Raw genomic sequence first — 12154 nt, forward strand, 5'->3', positions numbered from 1 at the left:
AGTTGCTGAGGCTGGCCTCAAACTTGCAATCCTTCTGCCTCAGCCTCCTCAGTGGCTGGGACTATAGGTGTGGCCACTGTACCTGGCAATTGTTGATTTCAAAGAATTTATTCTTGGGCTTCCTGTGCCTTGTTGAGGAGTTGCCTAGCATATTTTGGAAAGTCTCTGGGAAGTTTTAAAATAAACAAAATGATAAATATGGATAGGAATTACAGTTGAGGAAACTGCTTTTAGCCCATGATTTCATCAGGAACTCAGCATCTCAGCAGGGTTTTCTTTATTATACATTTTACTATAAACAGAAATCATGCACATTAATTAGTTCAAAAGTGATTATGTTTTATATAGTAAAGAAGGAAGGGCATGATGCACAGGTAAAGTCAGGCATGACTGGTTTTCAGCTTCACTGCTGGTTTGAGTGAACCACGGGAAGACAAACTCATGTTGTTAGTGGTGGTGCATGAGCATCCTTAGAGAATATCAGAAATCCTCAGGAAGGATCCCCAGAAGCCAAGACTTGCTGCAGCTACACAAGAGATTGAGTATCCAAGGGAGTTGAATGCAGAGACATCTAGGTTAGCAAAAGAAGATGGTTTCCATAAGTTGTCTGGGTGAGCCTCAAATTTGAAATCCTCCTGCCTCAGCCTCCTGAGTAACTGAGATTATAGGCATGTGCTACCATGCCCAACCTAGATTGATGGTTTTTTTGTCAATAGCTGAAGTTACCTGGGACTGATGGGAGTAGATGTCAATGTGCTAGCTATTCTGATGACAGCTGAGTATCACTGTGCCCCTTTCCCATACCCAGCTACAGCTACCACTGCCCAGGAGGCAGAGCAGGGTCTATAGGTGCACAGAGATCAGGGTTGAGGCCAAGAGATCTAGGATGCAGGCATCAGGTGCAGACACCCTGGGATGATCAGGGAAGGTGGCCCAGGATGCCTCTCCCTGCTGCTTCTGCGGCTTCCCTGGCAATTACTCTGTTATCACTCCTGTGGCTGCTGTTTGGATAGCTGCTGCTCGGTTGGCCTGGCCCAAGTTGTGCCTTCATCCTGCAGCTCCTCAGTGAGCACATTCTACAACCTCTGGATGTTGGCATTTGTTGTGGCAGTTGTTGTCCCTAGTGCTCCTTTTCAGCTGTGATGAGGTACTGAGTCTGCCATCGCTGCCTTGCTACCTCGTTGGGCTCTTATCTTAACAATGATTGCTGCTCTGGAGGTCCCAATCAAGGGAGGGCTGCTTCTGCAGCTGCCTCTGAAACCATCATGGTTACCATAGAGATTACCACTTCAGGTGCAGGGGAAACTGACTACCTAAAAGTGTTCCAAGAGGCTTTGCCTGGGCCACAGCTGTTCCTGAGGCTCTGCCTACCCTGGTGCTCATACAGGTGGAAGTACCTCCCTGATCTTTTTAGCTATGTTACCAATTGGCTGAGGGCTCTTGGTCAATTTGGACAGAAATAGCAAAAAGCCAAAGTACAGATCCCTTAGTGTTAACAGCTCTGAGCTTTGAATGCCTGCTGCTCTCAGTTCTTGGTGTTAGCAGCTCTGAGCTCTGAATGCCAGCAGACTGATCTGTGAGGAGCACCTCCCTCGCTCATGACAGTAAGGATAGGTGGGCCGAGCACATCTATGCAGACTGGCCTGGCAATGCAGAATGTCTAGGGGTCAACAGACAGGAGACTGTGTCATGCATGAGCCCACCCCTTTTGTCCATGTAAGTGGCACTCCTTTCACCCTCATCAGGCCAGTCAGGGAAACTCTGGTTGTATACTGCTTCCCTTTGTGCTCAGCAGAAGCCCCATTGAAGCCTCTTTCTGATGGTTTTCTTTGGCATATTCGTGATTTCTAACTGGAGTGGAGCAAGCTGATCTAGTTGTGCTACGAGCTGGTAACACTAAGGACTGCTAGGCCTAAGAATATCTGGCAACCAGAGAGCTACTGAAGCACTCCAGAGAATGGCCAAGAACTACAGGAAAGCTGTGTGAAGTTATTAGAACTGGCTGTGGAAAGCTGCTGGGAGAGCTGCAGAAGGGCTGCTGGGAGCCTCTAGCTGCAGCTCTTAAGAGTTGCAAGCTTGTGCTGCTGAGAGTGGCGGGAGGGTTGCTAACACCAAGAAATAAGAGCAGCTGGCATTCTAAGTTCAGAGCTCTAACACACTGAGAGCTGAGAGCAGCTGGCATTCTAAGTTCAGAGCTGTTAACACTAAGGAAGCTGCACTTTTCCTTTTTGTTATCTGTATTTACATTAAGCAAAAAACTCTCAGCCAATTAGTAACATGGTTCTAAAGATCAGGGAGACAACACAGACTATTTCTAATTGTGTCTGGGGGAAACTTTGGTTAAGGCAGAGCAGGTGTCCAGGGAGATCAGAGGTTTGATGGGCCAGAGAACGAGGGAGTTAGAAGGAAATGATAATATTTCAACTCTTGTTCCATAAGGAATAACTGTATGACTTTGGAGGTTTAAAACAACAATATCTATCTATCTATCTATCTATCTATCTATCTATCTATCTATCTATCTCCCTGTCTCTCTCTCTCTCTCTCCATGATTGTGGGAGTTGACTGGGTTTGGCTAGGTGGCTTTCACTACTGGCATGGTCTCTCATGCTGTTGCAGTGGCTGGGGCTGAGGTTATCTCAGTCTTCTTCAGTCCTGAGTCTGGTGACTACTGCAGGCTGATGTCTGAGATCTGAGCTGGGGCCTTTGACTAGGAGATCTAAATGTGGTCTCTTCATATATTCTGGGTTTCCTCACAGCATGGCAACTGTGTTCAGAGAGTTTCTAAAGAAGACCATGGAGAAATCACGTTTTATGATCTAGCCTCTGAAGGTACAGAGCATTGATTTTGCCAACCACAGACCATTTCATATTCAATGGAAACAACACAGATCCCTATCACATTGGACAAGAGCACATGGAATAGGAGGTGTGGTTGTGGCCACCTTAGAAACTCTTCAACAGAGGATACAGAGCAGGATATTGGAGTTTAAGATTACAGAAATCTAGTCATTCAAAACGGGCAAGGACTGGGCTCGGGTTGTAGCTCAGTGGTAGAGTGCTTGCCTTGCATGTGCGAGGCACTGGGTTTGATCCTCAGCACCATATAAAAATAAATAAATAAATAAATAAATAAATAAATAAATAAAGATATTGTGTTCATCTATAACTAAAATATATATACATATTTTTTAAAAAGGGCAAGGACCATTCCTGTGGGTAGCTTTAGTGAAGTAGAAAGGTCATCAGGATTGAGGAAGACATGAAACAATGACTCAGGAATTTCATGGTCATCCTCATGGACTCTCTGACATCCTCAGAAAAGTGGAAAGACTCCAGAAAGGTATGATGAGCCAGGTGTGATGGCGCAGGACTGTAATCCCAGTAACTTAGAAGGCGGAGGCAGGAGGATCACAATTCAACATCAGCCTGGGCAACATAGCCATCCTTTGCTAAGTCCCTCATTTAATCTTTTTTTTTCCCCTGGGGAGGAGTGTACATTTTATTGGAAACCTTAAATACTCTTCAGACAGAACATAATGTCTTCAATCAAGACTCTTGTGTGGCCTACAGAGGAAAACTGTTTTATTAGAATTAGAGGCAAGGACAGGAACAATACACTGGATGAGTGCTTGGCTTGGCAAGAGGACCTCTCACAATGAATGCTCTTCAGCCAGTTTATCAGCTTTTGATACCGCTTCTTCAATGGGTCCCACCATATAAAAGGCTTGTTCTGGGAGATGGTCATATTCACCCGCCAAAATCTGCTGGAATTCTCTGATGGTCTCCTTCAGAGGTACCAGCTTCCCCACATGACTTGTGAAGATCCCAGAAACCTGGAATGGCTAAGAAAAGAAAAGCTGCATTTTCTATGCATGGGACACAGTCAACTTGTCTTCCTTGGAAAGCTCATTAAGGCTGGCAATAATATCCTGGAGGGATTTCTAGTCCTGCAGGATCTTTTGCACTCCATAGGCAACATCACAATGCTCATGCCAACAATGTTGGGATCCATGATGCGAAAGAAGTCCAGAGGATCCACAGCTCAGCAATCTCACAGGACAGCACAGTGGTAGCCCCAAATGGGCAAAGGCAGTGGCAGGGTCAGTCACGTCGTCAGCAGGCACATAGGTAGCCTGTGCAGAGGTGACAGATCCCTTCTTGATAGCGGTGATTCTTTCCTGCATAGTACCCACATCAGTGGACAGGGCAGGCTACAGCAGAAAGGGTTCTGCCCAACAAGGCAGATACCTCTGAGCCAGCGAAAGACACCATCAGTTAACAGCAGTACCTCTTGACCTTCTTGGTCTCTGAAGTATTCAGCCACAGTCAGTCCAGTCAGAACTACCGGGGCATGAGCACCAGGTGGTTTATTCATTTGACCATACCCCAATGCTACCTCGGAGGTGGCATATTTTAAGTTGATAACACCAGATTCAATCATTTCATGGTGTAACTCATTACCCTCATGGGTCTTCTCACCAACACCAGTAAATACAGAGTAACCACCATGGGCTTTGGCAACAGTGTTAACCAACTCCATGATCAGCGCTGTCTTGCCAACTCCATCCAGCACCATCAAAGAGCCCAATTTTACTATCCTTGGCACAGGGAGTTAGCAGATCCACAACCTTGATACCAGTCACCAGAATTTCCTGCTCAACATTTATCTCAATGAACTCAGGAGCCTCAGCATGGATAGGAGCAAATTGTTTGGTTTTGATAGAAACTCTCATTAATAGGTTCTCCAATGACATTCATGGATCTGCCCAAGATCTCAGGACCAACAGGAATTTTGATTGGTGCATTAGCATCTAAGACTTTCTGACCTCTAACCAAACCTTCTGTCCCACCCATAGCAATGGTTCCTACTGTGCTCTCACCCAAATGCTGGGCCACTTCCAAAACCAGCCTGGTCTCCCTGCCTTGCACTTCCAGGGCATTTAGGATAGGTGGTGATCGCTCATCAAATGACATTCACTACTACATGGATGACTGCTACCATGTGCCTGGTGGCTGGCCTGCTTTGACCATGGAGATGTTTGGGCTGCTAGCTTCTGGAAGGCTAGATTGCTGCCGGGGCGACCTTAGTAACAGCTGGACTTGGGGTAGCGGTGCCGAAGGGCTGAGTCCCTGCAAGGTCTGGAGGCTGATGCAGCAGCCACATGGCCCACAAAACTCAACAGGGCAGAGTCCGGGTAGAGACTGAGTCCTCATTTAATCTTGACAACAACTTTTGATGCAGAAACTATTGTTTTCTGTTTTGTAAATATGGCAACAGAAGATCAGAGAGAAAAAGTAACCTGCTAAAAATCACATAGCTGATAAATTGCAGAACTAAAATTCAGACTCCAGCAGTCTGGCCCCCAGACCCAAGCTCATAAGCCCTGTGCCATGAGCTAATATTCATAGAGGTCAGAACTGAACACCATGTTACTATTGTGTACTGTATGTACTGATCTTGCTTCATTGTAAGCCCCCAATGCAGAGCTCTTGACTGTTCTGGTAACTACTTTTTCAGTCTCTAGAAGAGGGTCCGACCACCAAGTAGGTACCCAGCAAGTATATTCTGAGTGAATGGGTACTCAAAAATATTAGCTATTGGTACCTATGCAACTAAAAGGTCTTCAGCAAATATCTTTTCCCAAATAAAAGGGAACTTCTTTCTCCTCCCAGATTAATTTTTCTATTACCCCAGAAAAAAGGCAAAAGCTTTAAAAATAGTGTTTTGCCCTCTCTACTTTCACCATACATTTTTTTTTTTAAAACCCAAATTTGCTTTACCACTGAGCTACACGCCCAGCCCTTTTTAGTTTTTATTTTGGGGCAGGATCTCACCCAGTTGCCCAGGCTGGCCAACTCCTGAGCTCTGAGGCCACATTAGGGCTGGTGGTCAGGTACCAGCACTGGGGTCCATGGAGCTTGGGAGGAAAGAATTCTGGTGAGGACTCATGACAGGGACCTCAGGATGCACAGCACAGGTGGAGTCTCAGCAGACATCCGGATTTAGCCTGGGGTCCAGCCTACTGCATATCCCAGAGGCCACCTCTGTTCTCACCTTGAGCCAGGAGCAAGAAAAGACTTTGGTGCCTTGTTACAGTGAGAAAATATCATAAAAGGAGGGGGTGGGAGAAATAACCCACTCATTACCTTCAGGTAACAAACAGAGAGTCCACGTTAAATTGAACAGTGGTTTATCAGAGGAGAGCCACATGATAGAAGAGGGGGACTTCTAGAACCAGACAGGCCTGGGTGCCAACTGAAGCCCTACATCAAGCAACTGGCAAGTCATCTAGCCTCTGAGACTTACTGCTCTCCTACAAAAAGTGGAGACAATGACACTTCCCTCATAGAGATCTCAGAACGTTAAAACACAATATCTCATTTGGCATGTAGATGTGTGTCCAGTGGCAGGTCAGCAAGTCCTCTGTGTATGAAGGATGTTTGTTGGGCCTCTCCTCATCCATTTTTCTTGGGTGGGGTACTAGTATTTAACTCAGGGGCACTCAATCATTGAGTCACATCCCCAGCCCTATTTTGTGTTTTATTAGAGACAGGGTCTTACTGAGTTGCTTATCACATCACTAAATTGCTTTGAACTTGTGATCCTCCTGCCTCCACCTCCCGAGCCACTGGGATTAGAAGTGTGAACCACTGCATCTGGCTCATCCAGTTTTTTTGTTTATATGTTTGTTTGTTTTTTAGAGAGAGAGAGAGAGAGAGAGAGAGAGAGAGAGAGAGAATTTTTTTTTAATATTTATTTTTTAGTTTTCGGTGGACACAACATCTTTTATTTTATTTTTTATGTGGAGCTGAGGATTGAACCCAGCGCCCTGCACATGCCAGGCAAGCGTGCTACCGCTTGAGCCACATCCCCAGCTCCCATCCAGTTTTTTAAAGTGAGCATTTTCTTCTAAATTGACAATAATAACATAATAGCAGGACCTATTCTCTCTCAAATGTAAGAATTTCTCTCCTCTCAATAGGATGTTCATCTTAGTGTTCTCCTGAAGGACCTTGGGACACCCAGGCTTCCAGTCTCTGCTGTAGAAAGATTTCTGGCCGTCTGCTGCCATACCTGAGCGTCTTTATTTTATTTTTTAAAAATATTTACTTATTTTTTAAAAATATTTATTTATTTTTTTAGTTGGACATGATACCTTTATTTCACTTATTTATTTTTATGTGGTACTGAGGATCGAACTCAGGGTCTCGCACATGCGAGGAAAGTGCTCTACCTCTGAGCCACAACCCCCACCCTGAAGGTCCTTATTGTGACTTTTTTCTAAAATGTTGGCAGACAATACAAAGCACAGAATTCTAACTCCACCAAGCAAGTCTGGAATCATTGAAGAAGCTTGCAGAAAACTTTTAGATTCCTAGTTTGGATATGGGAACTTGAGCCAACATAGATCTTCTTTGTACAAATACAGAAATACTAGATGAAATTTTCTCAGGAGGGGCTGGGGTTGTGGCTCAGAGGTAGAGCACTCGCTTAGCATGTGTGAGGCACTGGGTTCGAAACTCAGCACCACATAAAAATAAAATAAAGGTATTGTGTCCATCTGAATGAGGCAGCATTTAAACTGGTCCCATTCACTTATTCATTCACCAATAATTCTTTTTAAATATTTTAGTTGTAGAAGGACACAGTGCCTTTATTTGATTTTTTTATTTTTATGCGGTGCTGCGAATTGAATCCAGTCCCTCCCATGTGCTAGGTAAGTGCTCCACCATTGAGCCCCAACCCCAGCGCTCACCAATAGTTCTTGAGCACCTGTTATTTTGCCAGGCCCTGCACCAACCAATGGGAGTAAGTCAGGCCCAGTGTTTGCCTTCCTGGGTGCTGCAGTTGGTGGAGCAGACACTAAGTGATGGATCTCAGCAAGGAAGTTCCCTTACATACACATTTAAAAAATAATTGCTTGGTGAGATACCATCCACCTGCCATAAATCCACCCTTTTAAAATATACAACTCAGTGATTTGTAATTTATTCAAAGAGTTGGGCATCTATTACAGTATTATCTATCACTGATTCTAAAACACTCTCATCTCCCTGAAGAGTAACCCTGTAGCCATTGGCACTTACTCTCCATCCTCACCCACCCCAGCCCTTGACAACCATGAATCTTTCTTTCTTTTAGGGATTTACCTATTCTGGACATTTCATATAAATGAAATCATATTCTAAGTGGCCTTTTATGTGTGAGTCTGTTCTCTTTCACCCAGCGTGTTTTCAAAATACATCCATGTTGGGGCATATGCATTGCATTCCTTTTTGTGGCTAAATGAAACTCCATTGTATGTATATGCCACATTCTGATTATGAGAAACTGCTGTGTCTCCATTTTTGAGAAACCAGCCTCTACCTCAGAGCAAAGCCTGTCCAAGGAAGGGGCGTGTCCCTTGTCCTTGGAAAAACCCACTGAGCGCTCCTAAGCACATACCCACCCTGCTGAGTTGTTTGTCTGCAAATAACAGGAGAGATCTGTGGCCCCAGGTGTCCCTGACTCAGTTAGGCTAGGTGAAGACCCATAGCAACCCCCTAGCAACCACCAATCAGCAAGAGACAGGGAAAATACCAGGGATGCCAGATGACCCCCCCCCAGTAGTTTATGGTGGTTGATAATATGTTGGGAAACCATGTAGTTTTACACGTACACCCCTCGTGGCCTTAACCAATCAGTTCAAAGGAGTCCCCCTCTTGTACTAACCAATCACCCCTACCCAACTTGTTCCTGCCAGTGAATGTGCTAATCAATGTTAAGAGTTGTTGTTTGACTTTCTCGAGGTATGGAATGATTTGCTATGTGATGTTGTGACACATAGAGTATCCCCCAAAACCTATAAAATCTCACTGAACAAAGGACTGGGACTCACTCCCTGGGACAGCTGCGACGGGAATGGTTGTGAGTCCAGGCTTGAGCTTGCAATAAAGACTCTTGTGTGATTGCATTGAATTTGGCTCCTGGAGGTCTATTGGGGTCCTATGAATCTGGCATTACAATTATCCACTTATCACCTGATGGACATTTCTGGCTATCTGGAACAATGATACTATGCACACTCATGGACAATTTTTGTGTGGACTGTTGTTTTCAGTTCTCATTGGTGTATACCCATGAGTGGATCACTAAATCTTATAGTGACAAAGGTGGTTTAGATCTGGAATGTCCCCCAAAGGACAATGTATCAATGACTTGTTCCCCAATGGTGGCCTGGCAGAAACTTTAGGGGGTGGGGCCTATTTGCTGAAAGTAGGTCACTGGGGTGTATCCCTTTTGAGTGAGTAACTCTTGTCCATGCCCTTTCCTATCACTTCCTCCCTCCCTCCCCGCCCCCGCCCCCCTCCTCCCTCTCTCTCCTTCCCATCCACATCAAGGTGAGCAATTCTTGCTCTACCATGAGCTCCCAGTCACAACATCCTGCATTACCACAAGCCCACACAATGGAAGCAAGTGACTACAGACAAAACTCTGAAACCATGAACCTAAATAAATCATTCCTCTTTTAAGTTGTTCCTCTCAAGTATTCTGTCACAGTGATGGGAAACTTACTAATACAGAAAACTGGTGTCAAGAAGTGGGGTCGGGCTGGGGATGTGGCTCAAGGGGTAGTGCGCTCGCCTGGCATGCGTGCGTCCCGAGTTCGATCCTCAGCACCACATACAAAGATGTTGTGTCTGCTGAAAACTAAAAAATAAATATTAAAAAACTTCTCTCTCTCTCTCTCTCTCTCTCTCTTTAAAAAAAAATAACATGACTTAAAAAAAAAGTGGGGTCATTTCTATTACTATACCTGATGATGGCATTCAGAAGCCTTTGGAATTGGTTTGTGGAAAAAGTGTGGAAATGTTTAGATAAGCAGACTAAAGAAGTCTAAGAACACTTGAGCTTGATGAGTGATTCTGGTGTGAGCTCAGAAGACCAGAATGCTGATAGAAATGCAGAGGGGGGCTGGGGATGTGGCTCAAGCGGTAGGTAGCATGCTCGCCTGGCATGCGTGCGGCCCAGGTTCGATCCTCAGCACCACATACAAAAAAACAAAGATGTTGTGTCCGCCGATAACTAAAAAATAAATATTAAAAAATTATTTCTCTCTCTCTCTCCCTCTCTTACTCTCTCTTTAAAAAAAAAAAAAAAAGAAAGAAAGAAATGCAGAGGGTAAAGGCTGTGTTGATGAGGTTCCAAACATAAATGAGGACTCCATAGGAAACGACTACCAGACATCACTGTTACATTCTAGAGAAGAGTGGTCTACATTTTGTCCACACCTTGAGACTTTGAGTGACACTGCATTTAAGGATGACGGATTAATTAATCTGGTGGAAGAAATTTCAAGACAGCACAATATTCAGGATATAGCATGGATATATAGCATGCTATATATTCAGGATATAGCATATTGCTGTCTACTTTTAGCCAGATTTATTGTGAGAATTAAGAGCAAAGAGCAGAGCTGAATGATTTGAAAAACTTATACTTTAGCAGAAAAGAAGCACATGTAAATTGGAATTGAAGAAGGTGAGGTTACTGAAGAGATTAGTGCCATTAAGAAGAAGTCAAACCAGGTGCAGTGGCATACGCCTGTAATCCTAGTGGCTCAGGAGGCTGAGGTGGGAGAATTATGAGTTCAAAGCCAGCCTCAGCAAAATCGAGGCACTAAGCAACTCAGTGAGACCCTGTCTATAAACAAAATACAAAATAAGACTGGGGATGTGGCTCAGTGGTTGAGTGCCCCTGAGTTCAATCCCTGGTACCCCCCAACAAAAATTATTTTAAAAGAAGCCAAGTGCTTTGTACTAGGACAATGGAAAGCTAATTTGAGGGCTCTCAGGATCCATGTCAGGCTCAATGGTATAAAAATATAATCTGATTTGAAAGACTTTAGTTTGAGAAGAGAGTGCTAGGGTGCACTGCTTACATAGGGCTTCCCAGGAAGTTACTCCCTCAGGAATCATTTCACTGTGCAGTTGTTGAGGTAGTCAGAGGCCACTATGATGTGGTCTAAGCAGGACTGACTACTGCTCCAGCCATGGGAGACTGACATCATCCACATAATGTGGGTTTTGTAGGTATGCAGAAAGCAAGGGTTTTGGAGTAACACAGAGGCTTCCACTCAGATTTTAAAGGAAGGCCTGGGAGGCAGGGTTGGAGTCCCTGCAGGCTGCACCAGAAAGGGTGATGCCTGAAGCTATGAGAGTTAAGCTGAAGCTATAATGGAGACCCCAGAAGTTAAAGATGCCACCAACATGGAATGCCTGCTAAGGAAAGTTGCAGGCAGTGAACAGAGCGAACCCCAGAGAGTGTTGGATGGGTTGTGGCACACAAAGCCATACGGGTGGATTACTAAGTCCTTTGGAGCTCACATCACACTCCCAAGTACCCCCAAATGTTGGGCATACAGCTACAGATTTTAATGTTTGTCCTACCTGGTTTAATTCTTGCTTTGGTCTGATCCTTCATGGTTTTCTTCTATTCCTCCCTTTTCAAATGGGAATGTTTACCCTGTGCCATTGTTTATTGGTTAGTCAGTTTTCCATTTCTGTAACAAAATGTGTGAGATAATAAACTTAAAGGAGGAAAGAGTTGCTCTGGCTCCTGGTTTTGGAGCGTTTAGTCCATGGTCAGTTGGCTCTGTTTCTTCTGGGCCTGTGCAAAGAGTTCATGGGGGATCAAAGGGGCTTACTTCATGGCAGCTAAGAGGCAAGCGGGGGGTCCTTGCAGAGTCAGTGTCATGCCACCAATAACCAGCACCCTTCCTCTAGACCCCACTCCCCTTCTGCGGCAGTGCCTCGGGCTGGCAACTAAGCCTTTACCATAGGGGCCTTCCAGAGATATTTGAGATCCAAACCAGATAATGGTTTCATCAGTGATTCACAAAACCCCAGCGTCTTAGTTAAGATTTAGATAAGGTATTCCATGGGGCATGGCAGGACAATCTTTTTTTTTTTTTTTGGTATTGGGGATTCAACTTGGGCACAAAACCATTGAGTCACATCCCCAGCCCTATTGTGTATTTTATTGAGAGCCAGGATCTCACTGAGTTGCTAGCACCTCACTTTTGCTGAGGCTGACTTTGAACTTGTGATTCTCCTGCCTCAGCCTCCTGAGCTGCTGGGATTACAGGGATTACCATCGCACGGGCACCAT

At 44.8% G+C, this 12154-nt stretch overlaps 1 pseudogene; it reads right to left on the reverse strand.

Moving 5' to 3' along the window:
- Window positions 1-3653: 3653 nt before the first annotated feature.
- Window positions 3654-12154, reverse strand: LOC143385464 (ATP synthase F(1) complex catalytic subunit beta, mitochondrial pseudogene; annotated as a pseudogene).

Source organism: Callospermophilus lateralis, chromosome 19, assembly GCF_048772815.1.
Source record: "Callospermophilus lateralis isolate mCalLat2 chromosome 19, mCalLat2.hap1, whole genome shotgun sequence".
Taxonomy (NCBI): domain Eukaryota; kingdom Metazoa; phylum Chordata; class Mammalia; order Rodentia; family Sciuridae; genus Callospermophilus; species Callospermophilus lateralis.